Below are 18174 nucleotides of genomic sequence, written 5' to 3'. Positions count from 1 at the left end.
ACTTAAGGGGCCATTTGAACAGTAGCAATAGGATGGGGTAGGGCACCATTAAACCAAATTTGGTGCTCCCAGGCCGTAAAATGAATTTCGACAACTGCATATGGACGATAAGCTGCGGGAAAGGAATTATCATTCGCATCCACAGCGGGAAACGTAAACCAAGAGTAAAAGACTTTGAAACGGTATGCAGGATCCGCCTCAACAACATAAACAATGACAGACCCCGCACTGGGGACTCCATGATGCAACAAATGTTGAGTAACAGTTGCATGGCAATGAGACGGAATTGCAACCGGTTGACGCATAAAGTCAAACAAAGGGATTCAAACTGTAGCACCAAACGGGGTCAAAAACCTTTTAAAATTCAAGCTTGAAAAACCTACAACAATAGGTACCTATTTGTGCATACCTATATGACAAAAGTACCTGTTCCCAAACAACAGGTGCATTTGTGTGTTTTGTCTAGGTGCTGGGCCTGACCAGAACAGAATAACAAGGGACATTGTTGCTTGACCTTGTCTACAGTGTTCAGACTAAATCCTAGGAAAGAACAGAATTCGAAAACAACAGCCCATTCTGTGTGAAAGTACAGTGTAGCACAAAGCAAAATACATTTGTATAGTAACGTGAGCAAAGCAGAGAACAGTCTGTAATGTGCTCATACTAACATTGGGAAAACGACAATTGGCCTGCACAGGACATATGCCAGCCCTATAAGTAACTCTCCCAAGGTACCTAACATTCATCCACTAGTGCAGTTACAGGAAGCCATAGTGGGATTTCAGAATCCAGAGTAAATAAAATTCCTTTACCGGGACTTAATTTGATACGGAAACATAATAAAACAGCTCAGTAAATAAGAGGCAGAATCCGTGGTATTAGAGGTTCGGAATGGGCTTTATTCCAATGATCGATTATAATCGGTTGCTCCAAGTTCCATCACCACGGAGGTTCAGGAAGTGAAGTACATACTTTATTGACAAGAAATGACTTTTATAGTACATACATTACAATGAAGCGAATGCAGTAGGCGTAACAATTGATAAGAAAAATGACGATTCATATGTGTAACCGAAAATGGGTGTAATAAGGAGTAAAAAGGAACATAATTGGTTATGATGTCATATATAGGTGGATCTATAAGATAATACTTGGCATAGATGCGCGCGCAGCAGCATGACGTGTGATTGACGTGCAACTAGGGGGTGAAGGGGACTTGACATTTAGCTCTACATGAGGAGACGGAAAGTCTGGGGGGTCAAGTCAACCTAATCCCAAATCATATCTAACATCCTATGTTTAAAGAACTATGTTATCCACAAAAGAAGGACTCTCGGACAGAATCTATTCTATACTGACTGTGCGTGCGTGTACAAGCGTCTAAGTGTCTACACTAAAAGCGAGGGGGTAGGAATATTCCATGGTAACAGGGCTATGAATTACTTGCATGAAGACAGAGAAGCCGGGCCTTTTGCTCGGTAGCTGGAAGAATGTTTACTTAAACTACTAGACAGGAATGCATCGGCTGAGGGGTGAAGCAGATAACTCGAAGGTGAAATACAGTTCTTGGCAGAGAATAGGCTGATGTCAGGCTTCGTGAGCCGCGCAGAGAATGAGACAAAGTTCATGGTCACAGATGCAGGCTCAGACTGGAGTTTTCAGAGGCAGAAGGCAAGAAGAGTTTGATGACAGAATCAGGGCCTACTTGCCTGGACTGTAAAATGGCATAGGTGAACCATATAAAGCCGGTGGCTTTTCATACTTAGGAATGGAATATCCGGCCTATTCATGGCGGATCTGACAGAGGACATGTTGACGGTGGACGCACATGTGTTTGCGTCTTCATGACTGGAACTGGAGGGGATATACATGTACTTGTAACATGCACATAGAACCGTTGGGGTCCAAGATAGGGGACATAACTGACCAGAAAAATCCATATTTCCACATTCCCTCCTTGTCCCCTACTTGCCCGTCAAGAGATATCAATCTTCATTAATCCATTGATCTGTTCGTATAACATCATTTGTTCTTCTTTCTTCTTCCGTGACGAATGAGATCTTGGTGGTGGAATACACGATGTGACACACAGGCCACAGATCGCTGGTCCACATTGTAGACATAGACAGCAACTGAATAGTATGAGAAGGCCAATACCTAGGAATGATAGAACTCTCCATCCCCAGGCTGATATCACACTCCAAAACCAACCGGACCAAGTCCAAGTGCCTGGGTTCTGGTGTATCTGGCTTACAATCTTATGAAGGCGAGTTATAGCTTTATATACAGATGGCGAATTTTCTGGTATGAATACGCAGCAGCTTGATCCGATGACCCTACAAGCTCCGCCCCTATCAGCCAGGATGACGTCAAGGACAAGACGATTTTGAAGCACAACAATCCGCATAGCAGACTGCTCTTCTGTTAAATTGCCTAAGGCGGAGATAGTTTCGTTCACTACTGCTTCAAGGGTTCTAGTTAATCTACGTATCAGCTTACTATTAGTAACAGTACCTATATAGGGAAAGATGCCTTTATTGAAATCTGTGTATTTTTCCCATGCTGTTTCAGTGTAATCGACAATTGGGAGATCTCTCCGCTCTCTGTTGTGTACTAAATGAATATTTCTATAATAATCAGGAGGAGCTAGGAAAACAGGTGGCAAAAGGAATGCAATGTAGCAGGTACCCTGTAAGTCGCGCTATAGTCAAGTGTTGTGTTTGCGTTCTATTTACAAGAACCTCTACTGCATGTGGTACTTGAACTGTCAATGGATGTCCTAACACTATGGCATCGCTTTGTCTGATTGCTAAAGCTGTCGCTGCCACTGATTTTAGGCATGCAGGCAAAGCCTGAGCTACGGGATCTAATGTACTAGAAAAATAAGCACATGGTTTGTGTGCTCCTGCTTGTTCCTGTGTGAGTACTGACAAGGCAGTACCTTCGCGTTCTGTAACAAAGAGTGTGAACTGTTTTCTGTAACATGGCGTTGCTAAAACAGGTGCTTGACTTAAAGCTTTCTTTAGGCTTTCAAGAGCTTGTGTATGTTCCTGAGTCCAAGGGAGAACAGTCGATGTGGCTGCCTCCTGTGTTGTCAACTGAATGAGTGGTTTTGCTAGAAATGCGTACTGAGGGATCCACTGCCTGCAATATGACGTGAGGCCTATGAAAGCCCGCACCTCCTTTTGTGTCTTGGGTATTGGCATGTTAGCTATTAACTGAATGCGGTCGGGTGTAAGCTGCCTTCCCTCCTTGGACAGCGAGTGTCCAAGATAAATAACTCGCTGGACACAGAATTGCAGCTTAGAAGGGGACACCTTGTGCCCCTTTTCGGCTAGAAATTGTAAAACTGTCAGTGATGCTTTTTCACATTCTGGTTCGCTTCGGGCGGTGATCAGCAGATCATCGACGTATTGAAGCAGAGCAGTGTTAACTGGCATGTAGATACTGTCGAGTTCTCGTTTCAGTGCTTGGCTATAGATGCTGGGGCTTTCTGTAAATCCTTGAGGTGCGCGTGAGAATTTAAAGCTACGTCCATTTAAACTAAACCCGAACAAATATTGGCTTTCCGGATCTATTGGGACGCTGAAAAAGGCATTCTTGAGATCGATTACAGTAAAGAATGTCGCTTCGGAATCAATAGCTGTCAGTAATGACGAGATATCTGGGACCACAGGAAATTGCGGCACAATGCATTTGTTTAATTCGCGCAGATCAATAACCAATCGATATACTGGCGGGGCCTTTGGATCTGTTCGTTTAAGAATCGGAATTATCGGTGAATTACATACATTGGAGTCTGTTTCTACAACTACTCCTTGGGTAATGAGCTCGTCAATGATTTGTAGTAAAGCCACTACAGCATCTGGTGGTAACTTGTATTGTCGCATTCGTGGTAGCACCACTCCTGCCTTTAATGTGACTCGATATGGTGTAATATTCATGCATCCAACATCAGTAGGGCCTTGTGCCCATAGATGTGTAGGTAAAGTCTGTAGTCGGGGATCCATGTCTCTAGACACATAGTGACCTTTAAAATCACGTAAAAACAACCTCACTCCTTCCGGAGAACAACATATTATGGCTCCTAGAGCTTTCAGCGTTTTTATTCCTAACAGATTTTCGGGACATGATTTAGTAAGCAATAAATCTGTAGTTCGGGTCAGAGGTCCTATCGTAAGTGGGAGAGGCTGTGACACTTCATTAACAATAGGCTTTCCTGAAAAACCAAGGGAAATATTCTGAGAGCCTGAGAGGGGTGCCCCTGGAACTTCACTACGTTTTATGGTTGTTCGACTTGCCCCTGTATCGAGTAAAAATTTTCTGTCTTGGCCTAATAATTCACTATGTATATAAGGTCCTTCTTGATCTACCGGGATCTCGATAAGGGGTAAGTCAACTTCCCTCTCTAGGCTTGTTCATGCGTATCGTTGATAATCAGGATAGTCGTACTGTGCGGTCTGGTACAGTTGTCGTGTCGTGGTTTGTGTGGCAGCAACAGGCAGCGCTGGTGCAGCTGGCACAAACTGTATAGACTGTTGTGAAGCTGGCATGGACTGTGCATGCTGCGGAGCTCCTTGTTCATTCTGGTCCTGTCTAGGTGGCCGTGGTCTTTCTTGTGTTTTACCTATGCTGATATTATGTTTCAAAACTGGACAATCGTGTACGTAATGACCTGGCTTTTTGCAATAATTGCATGTCCCTTTTACAGGTCCGGCTGAATCACCGGAATGTGTCATACCCTTTTTATGTCCTTCAGCTGGGACTGTCTGAGAAACTAACATTTTCATTTTCGTGTCTTTCATGCGTCTGTGTTCATGTTCTTGTTCCTCTCTAATTCTATTGTGATGGTATTGTAACATTTGTAACATTTGTGATGGAGTGTTACCTTGCCAGGTACTCTCGAATTTTAATACTCTATTCTTTACTTGGGGTAGAGCATTTTCTACTAATTTTGTTACAAACAGATGTGGGTATGATTCGCTACTTGCTTTTAGGCCACTATTTATACCAAAACATTTTTCAAATCGGGCATAGTAATCACTAGTGTCTTCATCTTGCTTCTGTTTACAGGCTGAAATTGTACCCCAATCTTCCTTTTTCGTAGTTAATAAACGTGGCAGTACCTGTACTAATAAACCTGGTAGTGCTTTAGTTTTATCCCCAAGTCCTGCTCCTGCAGTTCGGGCCTTTTCTTCTGCTTCCAATGCTGACCATTCTATCTTTTGGTCTCCTACCTCCCACTCCTTTTCCCTGAGTTTCTCATAAATGCCAGCAGGCATCAATACCTTTAATATTGTCATAATGTCGGGATAGGTATACTCTCCCATGAGTAACATGTCTTTAATTTCTCGGTGAAAACCCGCTGGATCTTTGTCATGACTGGGTACCACTTTCTTCATTTCTAACAATTCTATTTTCGATATGGGCGTATATACAAATACGCGTTTAAACTCATTGTCCTCTCCTTTTATTGGGTGTACTTCTCGTAAAGGATTCTGTCTATCCATGTAATACGTGGTTCTTTCCTTGATGGGCAATGAGGCACGGTCTGAACATACAAAAAGAATATACTGCTTTCTTGATTCTAGAATTTCTTTAATTAATTTAGTACCTGAACCTCTCCATCTATTCATAAGCAATTCAGTCAATATGTCAGGTAAGGGACCAGGGTCCGAATGCTGACTCTGATATAGTATAATGAGTTGTTGAATCATATAAATCCCAGCTAACCGCTGTTCATCTGGGGTGAGATTCAAAAACGTGCGTGCTACTGTATTATCACTATATTTTCCGGGACTGTCCACCCAATGGACAGCTGCCCTAGCTAAATCTTGTTCATCCATAGAATCGAGGAAATGATAACCCCTTCGTTCTCGGAGTAGTTTGTCGGCGACTTGGAACGAATGCTCGTTAGACCTTATATGGACTACGGGTGTAGGGAAACTCCTGTTATTGTCTGGACATATCGGACGTATCGGGTCAATAGGACATCTATTACTATTACAAGATCTTCCTTTACCTACATAGGCTATGGTGTCTGACTGTCCTGCGGGCAGTCCTGACCCTTCCTCCTCGTTTTGTTCGAACTCGTCTACCGCTAATCTTTCTTCGTGTAGGCGTTCTATTTCTTTACGGATCTTTCGGCACATGGCTATTATACAATTTTGTTTATCATGTCTACCTTCTGATATATTCTGGCTCCATCTGGTAAGAATTTGCATTGCTTCCGGGTCTACCCCAGGCCGGTCTTCATTTCTGATCACACAATTTATGAGGAAACGTAACAGTTCCCCCTGTATCTCCACTTTCTGGTATTCCATAGCTCTGTTAATACATTCTGGATCTCGCCCTGTTTGGACAAAATGGTATATTTTATCTAGATGTGCAGTCATTCCTGGTAACTTCCCTAAGTACACTGCGGCTCGTCTGATACGCAATGATGCCAGGATCATTTCGTCCTCTTTGCCGGGCACAGGGTCATATCTGCAATCTATAAGAAGTTCCTTAAGCGTACGGGCATTTATGAGTTTGGGGGTACGTGAATGTGCTGACTCTTGAAAAGCAAGTTTATTTATTCTGGGTGGCGTAGAAAAAATGTTACTAGCACCTCCCGTAGCCCCATCTGGGGTGTCGGGTGTGAAAGGATTCGTTGAACGTGACACAGCAACTATAGGTGTGGACACAGCTATAGAAGCAGCTGTAGGAACAGATGTAGAAACAGATGTGCTTGCCGGAACTTGTGACACGATCTGTTGCTGTAGGGATACGGGTACTGGGTCTTGGCGTTGAGCCTCCCTGATAGGCGGTCTATGTGGGGCGGAATTAGCATACTCGGGAGCTGCGTCATCTAAATATGAAGAAAGAAAAACATCTTCTGCGGTTCTAGGATGCCCCTTAGGATGTACCTTTATTGGAAATAATGGGGGCGGCAAGTCTTTCGGTATTTCTGGAGTAGCTTTAGGTAATCCTTCGGCCAGAAGGGGATACATACCATTCATAAGGGCATTTCTTTGTCTGTCTACTTGTTCTGATTTCACTCGGATCCCTTCCTCAATTAATAGATTTTCTCGAACTTTATTGGAATTCTCTTTACTCTTCTCTTCCTGTCTACGTGCTTTTTCTGTACGTCTATGAGATTCTTTTCGCCATAACTCAACGGCATCTTTCTGTGATTGTCTGACTTTCCTTTTCCATAACTCTTCCTCTACTTTCATGATGCACTCTGCATCCCAGGTTCCCGCTGTGGGCCACCTCTGACTTTCTGGTAATTCCTTGGTGTAGTCTACCCATAAATCAAGAAATAATATAGCGTCTAAGCCATGTTTATGATACATGAAGTACCCTGGAGTGTCCCTAGGAGGAATAGGAACGGCTTCTTCGAGTACCCCTTTTCTTGTAGTGATCTGTCTTAGTTTCGAAAAGAGCGGCATATTGAGAACTGATCTGATACTTAATCTTGAACACACTTAGTACAAAAGCACAATAATGAACAACCAGTCATACCACAATATGCAGGACGTTTAACACATTAAACATTAAACATTAAACATTTTTTAACCTTTAAAATAACCAACAATGATGATCGTCTGCATAACTAATCACCAAGCATAATTTTTGACAATAACTAGATACTTCGGAATACTTGATATACTGCTAAACAGTACATATACACTGCTAAAACAGTGCAGACCGGATTTGTGTACCCAAACCCGTCTTGACCGGCACAACCTATGTGCACGTCAGAAATGCCTCCCCAGTAATGGTACTCACCGGGTAGCTTCGGAAACGGAAGGCCTCGGAAACTGGACTTGGACCGGACTGGACTCGACTCGACTCGTCGGAAACTGGACTCGACTTGGGACTTCGGAAACTGGTGGGCCTCTGTATACCTCGGATCTTGCTCTCTCAGCTAGGCTCTGGTCGGGATACTTCGCACTTCTCACCGCCTCGTCTGGGTGTTGATCGCAGCCTCAGTCGCCCCCGCTTGACCGGAGGGAGATACAGGAAATCCTGCTGGTACGCGTTATTGTCCGTCCAGCTGTGGCAGGAGACCGGGCCTGCAACTCACCGCCGGCGCGTGAGATGAGAAAGTGTCCCTGTTCGGGCGCCATTCATGTGGTAAATAAAATTCCTTTACCGGGACTTAATTTGATACGGAAACATAATAAAACAGCTCAGTAAATAAGAGGCAGAATCCGTGGTATTAGAGGTTCGGAATGGGCTTTATTCCAATGATCGATTATAATCGGTTGCTCCAAGTTCCATCACCACGGAGGTTCAGGAAGTGAAGTACATACTTTATTGACAAGAAATGACTTTTATAGTACATACATTACAATGAAGCGAATGCAGTAGGCGTAACAATTGATAAGAAAAATGACGATTCATATGTGTAACCGAAAATGGGTGTAATAAGGAGTAAAAAGGAACATAATTGGTTATGATGTCATATATAGGTGGATCTATAAGATAATACTTGGCATAGATGCGCGCGCAGCAGCATGACGTGTGATTGACGTGCAACTAGGGGGTGAAGGGGACTTGACATTTAGCTCTACATGAGGAGATGGAAAGTCTGGGGGGTCAAGTCAACCTAATCCCAAATCATATCTAACATCCTATGTTTAAAGAACTATGTTATCCACAAAAGAAGGACTCTCGGACAGAATCTATTCTATACTGACTGTGCGTGCGTGTACAAGCGTCTAAGTGTCTACACTAAAAGCGAGGGGGTAGGAATATTCCATGGTAACAGGGCTATGAATTACTTGCATGAAGACAGAGAAGCCGGGCCTTTTGCTCGGTAGCTGGAAGAATGTTTACTTAAACTACTAGACAGGAATGCATCGGCTGAGGGGTGAAGCAGATAACTCGAAGGTGAAATACAGTTCTTGGCAGAGAATAGGCTGATGTCAGGCTTCGTGAGCCGCGCAGAGAATGAGACAAAGTTCATGGTCACAGATGCAGGCTCAGACTGGAGTTTTCAGAGGCAGAAGGCAAGAAGAGTTTGATGACAGAATCAGGGCCTACTTGCCTGGACTGTAAAATGGCATAGGTGAACCATATAAAGCCGGTGGCTTTTCATACTTAGGAATGGAATATCCGGCCTATTCATGGCGGATCTGACAGAGGACATGTTGACGGTGGACGCACATGTGTTTGCGTCTTCATGACTGGAACTGGAGGGGATATACATGTACTTGTAACATGCACATAGAACCGTTGGGGTCCAAGATAGGGGACATAACTGACCAGAAAAATCCATATTTCCACAGCATCCACAGCGGGAAACGTAAACCAAGAGTAAAAGACTTTGAAACGGTATGCAGGATCCGCCTCAACAACATAAACAATGACAGACCCCGCACTGGGGACTCCATGATGCAACAAATGTTGAGTAACAGTTGCATGGCAATGAGACGGAATTGCAACCGGTTGACGCATAAAGTCAAACAAAGGGATTCAAACTGTAGCACCAAACGGGGTCAAAAACCTTTTAAAATTCAAGCTTGAAAAACCTACAACAATAGGTACCTATTTGTGCATACCTATATGACAAAAGTACCTGTTCCCAAACAACAGGTGCATTTGTGTGTTTTGTCTAGGTGCTGGGCCTGACCAGAACAGAATAACAAGGGACATTGTTGCTTGACCTTGTCTACAGTGTTCAGACTAAATCCTAGGAAAGAACAGAATTCGAAAACAACAGCCCATTCTGTGTGAAAGTACAGTGTAGCACAAAGCAAAATACATTTGTATAGTAACGTGAGCAAAGCAGAGAACAGTCTGTAATGTGCTCATACTAACATTGGGAAAACGACAATTGGCCTGCACAGGACATATGCCAGCCCTATAAGTAACTCTCCCAAGGTACCTAACATTCATCCACTAGTGCAGTTACAGGAAGCCATAGTGGGATTTCAGAATCCAGAGTTTGAGACCTCTCCACCATCAGTGTTACCTTATAGATACCAAGGCCAAACACACAAGTACTCCCAAACAACATACACAGGTGGGAGACCCTCAGTTTTCAGGACAATTGGAAGCACAATTTACATTAATTACATTTAGATCAGGTCTCTCCCCAGGAGGTCAGAGATGAATGGCAGGGTCCAGGAGATGGTGACCAGTCCCTTATCTCATCAGCAACATAACACTTAATACAAAAAAAGAGACATAACAGGGAGGGCAGTCATGGAACATGTGCCCATATCACAATGGAGAGATGCAGACAATGCAAGGTGGAATAATTATGAAGATTGAGCCGTTAGAAAAGACTCCAACGCATCCAGAACGCCTCCGAACGACTCATCCTGGACATCCCCCGTCACAGCCACATCTCCGGACACCTGAAAGACCTGCACTGGCTCCCCGTCAGCAAGAGAATCACGTTCCGACTCCTCACCCACGCACACAAAGCCCTCCACGACCTGGGCCCCAGGTACCTCAACAACCCCCTGACCTTCTACACTCCCACCCGCCAGCTACGTTCATCCAGCCACGCCTTCGCCGCTGTTCCACGCATTCGAAGAGCCACCATGGGAGGAAGATCCTTCTCCTAACTGGCAGCCAAGACATGGAACTCCCTCCCCATCCACCTCCGTCTTACCCAAGATCACCTCTCCTTCAGGAAGCATCTCAAGACCTGGCTATTCAAGCAGTAGCGGTCCCCCCTTCCCCTAGCACCTTGAGACCCTCCGGGTGAGTAGCGCGCTTTACAAATAGATTGATTGATTGATTGGTTAGTATGGCAGATGGCCAGTATCTCAAGAAAAAGAGGAGGACCTTAAAAAGACTAAGGATAATTTGCCACCTTGGCGCGTGGAGAAGAGAAGCATTATAGTTCCACCAGAGATCATTCAGGAATGGTTGTCACAAAGTTAAGACAGAAAATATGTGAGAAACGCAGGGAGAGAGGGTAATCGCAATAATATATCAGAACAAATTCCAGAAGTTCTGGGAGGTTGGCGGACAGAATAGAACCAATACATAGGCACGTAGATAACATGGGTCAAATACTTCAATCACCAGAGGCTAGACGCCCCACTTATGACAGTAGCACCCGAGAGAGGCCCATCATATGGATGGATCAATGGGGTTGCCCAGCCACACTAATATGTTTATAAAAGCCACTAGAGAAGGAGAGCAGGGCACTGTCTCCAATACAAGGAGACCCGAGTGACAGAGCTCGAGCAGTTACGGTTCCAGGGAACACATGGTCAGCCATATCCCAGAATGGGATCTTATGAGATTACCAGGGGATCAACGCTGTGTGACAGATCAATGCAACAGATGAGTGTTTATTTGGCTTTACACAGAAATGACCTCACCCCCAATGAGATAGATGCCGAAGGGGAAAACAGATGGTATAAAATGGTACCCTATACAGACAATTTAGCAGGGTGGTCTAGCCCGGCAGATGAGCCCAGACGGAGAATCTAGTTCTGTAATAGCCACGTTTTTAGCGCCTTTCTGAAGATGGTGAGTGAGCTTGCGCTTCTGAGCTCCCTAGGAGCATGTTCCATAGTTTAGCAGTACCATACGACAGGCTACGGCCTCCCCAGTTTAAGGACCGTATCCTCTGAACTTTCATGAGTCTAGCACCTGTGGAGCGTAATTGTCTGGCCAGTTCATACCAAGCAAAAAGATTTCTAAGAAATCTTGGACCTGAGTTACTCAGTGCCTTATAAGTAGGGTTCCTGGTTTTATGGTATTTATTTTTTTGCCGTTTCCATCTGTATTTATCCATATTTATTTTTTGGGAATTTTTTCTGTATTTATCCACATTTATTTTTGCCACAAGCAAAAGGCGACGCTACAGCTAGTATTTTTCCACATTTATTTAAATTGAAAACACAGCGAAAATAAAAATGCCTCTCTACAATTGAAGTTGAAGGCATTGAGTAAACTTAGTGCTGCACTACTTTTATAATATACAAGAAATGCATTGCATTTGTTAATATCACAGTATTAATTGATCCAACTTTCGAGTGCCATGCTACATACATTAGCTGCAATTCCCTCAGTAAAAACCTCTGCATTTTTCATAGTATTTTTTTTTTTTAATGTTTCCTTACCGGTGCTTTTAGAGCCATAGTTCATTTAGGGCCCCTGTTCTCTTTTAAACTGCTTGTCATTGGAATAAAAATCAAATCGAACAGCCCTGAGCACACCAAGCAAGTACTAAAATCTACAGAGCTCCTAAACTGGATGTGCTCTCAACATTGAACCCCCACTGATTTTTAATTGCTGGACACCGAAAAACAGCCCCTGGCAACAGGGAAGGTACCAAACCCCCCTCCCCAGGGATAGATGTACTTGATTTATGTAGGGCTATCAGTGAACATCATTGGCAAATTACACAAGGCCACAAGTTCCCCACAGTCCTCTGACTGGGGAAACCTCCTCTGCTACAATCTACTGGCGCCAAGTGAGTCACTCGCCTCAGACACTCACTTGCGGTGCACGTTATGGAAAGGCAGACGGCCAATTGTCATTCTAAGGGGCATATGCATCAACATTAGCATTTGCGATTCCTTATTAGCGAAAAATAAGGAATCGCTAATAAGGAATAGCAAAAGGCTATGCATGTAGGAATCGCTATTCAAATAGCGATTCCTTAACATTCCTTATTACCGAATCGGTAATACCGAATCGGTAATAAGGAATACCTACCCATTCATTCCTATGGGCTTGGAGGCCCATAGGAATGAATGTAAAGCCATTCTGTATTAGCGATTCGGTATTACCGAATCGCTAATAGCTGGAGCACTTTCAAGGGTGCCAGGGTGTCAAAAGGACACCCTGTTGCACCCCTGAAAATGATATGTGCACATATGTTGCACACACACATGCTCTAAGGGCATGTGTGTGCGCAACATGACACTTTGAAAAATGCACAAAAGTGCATTTTTCAAAGTTTTTGCAAATTACCATGCAGTTCATCTTCATGGTAATTTGCTCCCCTTATTAGCGAAATCGCTAATTTTTTAACTTTGATGCATTGCATTTAAGGAATCTCACTTTGGGATTCCTTAAATGCAAGAGCTATTTAAGGAATCGGTATTTAAGGAATCCCTATTTAAAGAATCGCTATTTAAGGATTCCTTAAATACCGATTTCTGCTTTTGGGTTGATGCATTGGGATTGGGTATTTTCTACTTAATACCGGGAGCTAATAAGGAATCGGTATTTTACCGACTGGATTTTGGCTTGATGCATAAGGGTGTTAATGTGATAATCAACTGAAGTCAGAATGACAATGGGCTGTCCACAGCCTGTGCGAGGTCGGGAGGGGCGGTTGCATCCCGTGGAGTGCCAAAGAGAAGAGCGAAGTGCGAGCTGGCCCCAAGAACTTTTTAACTCCTGGGGCTTATTGCAGGGGAACAGCACAGTTTGCTGAAGTGCCCAGAATTATGGACAAAAGGCGTCCGTAAAAGAATGATGCTGCTGAAAACTGGAAACAAGTCAATGGAGGTGCATTAGTATGCATTAACAACGCTCCCCCACCTACTCCCTTAAACAATTTAACTCAGACTGCGAGCAGCGACGGAGGCTTCTGCTCTGCAGATCCGTGGCTCAGATACCCTCCAAAGTCTGATCTTTAGTTCTTTGTTCCTAAGGTTTTCAAAACACTTTCAGGCACATTCTGTGATGCGATTCCCCTGCAGGAGGAGCCCTATTTTCAGATCAGCTCGCAAACCGAGACTAGAATGTAATAGAGAAGGAAATATCCTTAACGTGCGCCCAAAGTGTGCTTCCTCACTGATTAGCACATGCCAGAAGGCGACCTCATTCATGCACAGTTTTACTAGTATTTTGCCGTTTCCAAATATAAATACAGACAAAGGAAAAATAGTTTTCCTTTATAATCCGGGAGCCCTATTTATAAGCTAGGTATAATGGCTTGAATTTAATTTGTTGTGCCACCGGAAACCAGTGGAGTCTTCAAATTTCTTTGGCTACTGATTTGTGCTTACTCAGAAGAAGTCTCGCGGCTGCATTTTGTACTGTGTGGAACTTTTTTTGATATTGCTTCGGCATGTTCAAATAGAGCCCATTGCAGTAGTTCAACTTTGACTGTATTAGTGTGGTTACAACCGTCCTTCTAGAATAAGTGGGGATATAAGTTAGAATCTTCTCGAGTTTCGCTATCTTAAAGTGGGAGGCAGACACGATGCATTGGTCTGGTGAGAAAGTGTTAATTTATTATCAATTAAAACTCCCAAATGTATTGCCTTCTGGACTGGTATTGGCGGTTCACTCATTTCTGCCGGCCACCAGAGATTGTCCCATCTGGGTTGCAGGTTTCCAAAGATAACTACCTTGGTCTTCTCAGAATTGAGCTTAAGACAGTGCTTTCCCATCCATCTGTTTATTTCCCTCAAACGGTTCTGAAACTGTAGTGTGGGGAGGCTTGATCTTTATACGCTGCTACCACTATCTGGGTGTCATCGACACAAGATGTAAGGCTAAAACCGAAGTCTCGTATCAGAGGGGCGAGTTCAGATACATACACGTTAAAAAGAGAAGGACTAAGAGATGAGCCCTGTGGAACTCCACACGGGAGGATGTAGGGATCCGATTTATACTTGTCCAAAGTCACTGTTTGTCTCCTTTCCTTCAGAAAGGAGGAGAACAGGGTCAGTGCCGCTCCCTTGACCCCCAACATTTCCAGCTGCTGCTGCAGAAGATCATGATCCACGGTGTCAAACGCGGCTGACAAATCTAGGAGAACAAGGGCAGCCGTACCCCCTCTATCCATCACCATCCTGATCTCCTTGGAGGCCTTAATTAATGCTCTTTCAGTATTGTGCTCATGTCGAAAACCAAACTGAGAGTGATCAAGCAAATCATTTTCCTGAATAAAATGGGCTAGCTGTTTGTTCATGATATTTTCTACTATTTTGGCCGGAAGCGGCAATCGCGCTATTTGGCGGTAGTTGTTTGGATTAGACACATCCAGATTGGGTTTTTTCAACCGAGGAAGTATGGAGGAGTCTTACCATGAAACCAGGAAAGTACCCGAGATAAACATATTGTTGAAGATATTTGTGAGCTCAGGGCTCACCACCTCTGCTATGTCTTCCAATAATGCAGGTGGGCAGGGGTCAAGAGGAGACCCAGATTTAATTTCTCTAAGGTGTTTTTCCACAACCTCAAGAGAAATCTGTGAAAAACAGTGAAAGTTATTTCCCTTAGGTTCATGGTGTAAAGATGATTTGGTGGGCCTGTGAGGGGGGGTGTCTTCAAAAGCGTCATAAATATCTTTGACTTTGTTTTTAAAAGCTACTGCAAACATATCACAAAAACTTTGATTGTTCTTGATTCGTTTGTTTTTAGGTCGAGACGTCAATTTATCTACCACCCCAAACAGTTCTTTTGGCGTATTTTTGTCTCTCTCTATCTGTTTGGTAAAAAAGTCCTTTTTTTCTGACATCAACTAATTTTTATATTGAATTAGAGCGGATTTATATATATATCTTTATCCTCTATGTCATAATTGACTCTCCAGCGTCTTTAGAGTCTGCAGCACTTTTGTTTTTATGATTCCTGGAGGTTTTACCAATGGGTACCATGGCCTTGAAAGCCTTGTTTAGCCAGTCCGTGTATTTGGTGACTGGGGAGACGTTTAGCAGTGGGCGTATTCTGTCCAGATGAGTTTGAAGAGTGACTTTAACCACCTTGTTCCAGACAGTATAGTTTGACGAAAGGGTTTCGGTCAACCCTCCCATCTGGCTTTTTGGGACTGAGAGATCAAGCCTGATTAACAGGTGGTCTGTCCACGTTAAAAAGGAGAGTCTCTTTTACTGTTAGTTCCTGTGCAGGAGTAGAAATACCATCAAGGGTATGTCCAGCCTCATGGGTGGGCGTTTGCACTGTCTGAGATAGGCCCAGAGCCCCTAAAGTCTCTAGCAAGGAGACAGTCTCCTTGTCCCCAAAATCCTCTAGGTAGACATTAAAATCTCCCAAGATTGTAAACTCATTACTAGCAAGAATGGGTTCCATAAGAGCATCTAGATTATGAGTAAAGGTACTTCTAGCGCCTGGTGGGCAAAAGAGTAATATGCCCCTAAAGGTTTTCCTAGCATTAAGTTAAATTACAAAGTGGAGGGCTTTATAGAAAGGAGTAAGGGCTGGGCAGAAGCTGGCTTCAAACTGCTCCCTATAAATAACGGCCACTCCGCCCCCTCTTTTAGTAGGCCTGTCTACTCCAAAAGACAGAAATCGCTTGGGGGCCGCTGTTACAAAGTCCGGGTCCGAGGCTGCATCGGCCCATGTTTCCGTGATGAACAAAACATCTAAAATATGTATAGCTATTATGTCTGCTATTTCATACTTATGTTTAGCCAGGGACCTGACATTAATGATGCCACAACACGCCTCAATCATACCAGAGTACTTTACTGATTTTACAATCTGAAAGTCTGTGGTAGATTGGAATGCCCTGATCGTCTGCTGCAGTGGGAGAGAGAAAAAACACGAACAGGCTATCTTATCATGTGTCAGAGGTTCTCTCAGACTCAGGATGCAGCAGCTCGGGTTGGCTTTATCGAGCTCCAGCAGTTCCTTACCTGTATACCTCTGGGACTCGAGTGTACAAGGACCAGGGTTTCTGGCCCTTGACCCGGGCCAGGCATGGAGAGGCGCAGACCGGCTTGCCTTAGGCGCGGCATTGGCGTGCCAGCGACACGCCCACTGCACACATCCGCTGCATGGCCGCACCATCGTGCCCTGAAGTATTGTGGTTCGGCAGGAAGGCTAAAGAGCTAAACTCCGGAAGTGGGTGTCCCCCTTCTAGCCTGCTGGAAGTGAGGTCAGTGTCGGAACGCCATCCGCGCAATCGACACACCAGCCATGGCGGAACAAGGCGGGAACTTTCCCTCAGGCGAGATTGCAGGAGAGTGCAGCAAGGTCCACAGAAACAATTAATGAACACAGTAAAAACAGTTAAAAATACTAAAAGCTCAGTAAAATCTAGGGCGGCAGATATAGTGACAGCAACATGACTAGAATGAGAACTGTTTAACAAAGCCTTACCATGCAGCACGAGCAGGGCTTACATCAGTCCGGTTGGTTCAATTGGCTACCATCCTGGATGTGGGAACTGTATAAAGCTTTATCACCATTTATTTTGTTATTGCTTTTGATATGTTGTGTTTTTCAGTTAGAAATAGTTTGCTGTAAGAGGATGAGTGCAAAGGAGGGGGAATGTTCATAGTCAGTTCCCTTAAACAAGAAGATGTTCAGGGTAATACATATCATCTGATACCAAGCACAGATCTAGGTTTAGAGAAAGTAGTTGAAATATCAACTGGGGGAGAATGTTAAGGAAAGTATAAAATTAGAGGAAATCTTATCACCACAGACATCAGTAGAGAGCGTTGCAGAATTATATGTAGTTAAAGAGCAGTGCAAGCCTAAACTTTACAAGGACACAAACTAGGTGAGAGTTCACCAGAATGCAGAACACAAGATCAACAAGTTTTCGTTAAATGGGAAAACATGTTTAACAAGCCTGGAAGAGTTTATGATCACAGTGCCCTAGCACGTATTTCAATCTCATTGTTAATAGAGACATAACTTAGGAACTATGTGGTCAAAGTTTATTTCAGTCAAAAGTATACAGAGTCAGGTAAAAAGTCTTGGGAACAGAGCAATAAACACTTACATACTCGGGGAAAGAAGGTTCATGTTTCATCAAAGCTGTGTTAGGATTATGATAAGGGAAGTGGGAAAAGAGGACACAAGTTTAAGGACACAGGCGATGTGATGTTTATGTGAAAGTATATTATTAACTTGTATTTTTCCTGACTTGTTATTGCAGCATTTTTGTAACTATATAAAGGGCTGCCTGCGAGCAATAAAGCCTGGTCAGCTTTTCAGCTCTACGGAGGTGACTGATCTCCTGCCAGTTAAACCTACTTTTGCCTTGCCAAGGAGGTCTTGAAAATGGCAAATGACACACATGTTGTGATTGTCCTATCAGTATTTCTTAGCTCCACACAAGGGGCTCCTGTCAAAAAGAGCCAGCATGATGCTCCAAGGAGAGAAGTGAGGAGGAACACTTATAAGGAAATAGCAGAAGTTAAAGGCTCTTACTGTAGACTGTTTGCAGGAATGTAAATTAAATAAATAAATATCAAAAGAGTTCAAATAAAGCAACAAATC

The sequence above is a fragment of the Triturus cristatus genome, chromosome 2_2, assembly GCF_964204655.1.
Source record: "Triturus cristatus chromosome 2_2, aTriCri1.1, whole genome shotgun sequence".
Classification (NCBI taxonomy): Eukaryota; Metazoa; Chordata; class Amphibia; order Caudata; family Salamandridae; genus Triturus; species Triturus cristatus.
Note: the sequence above shows the minus strand (reverse complement) of the source record.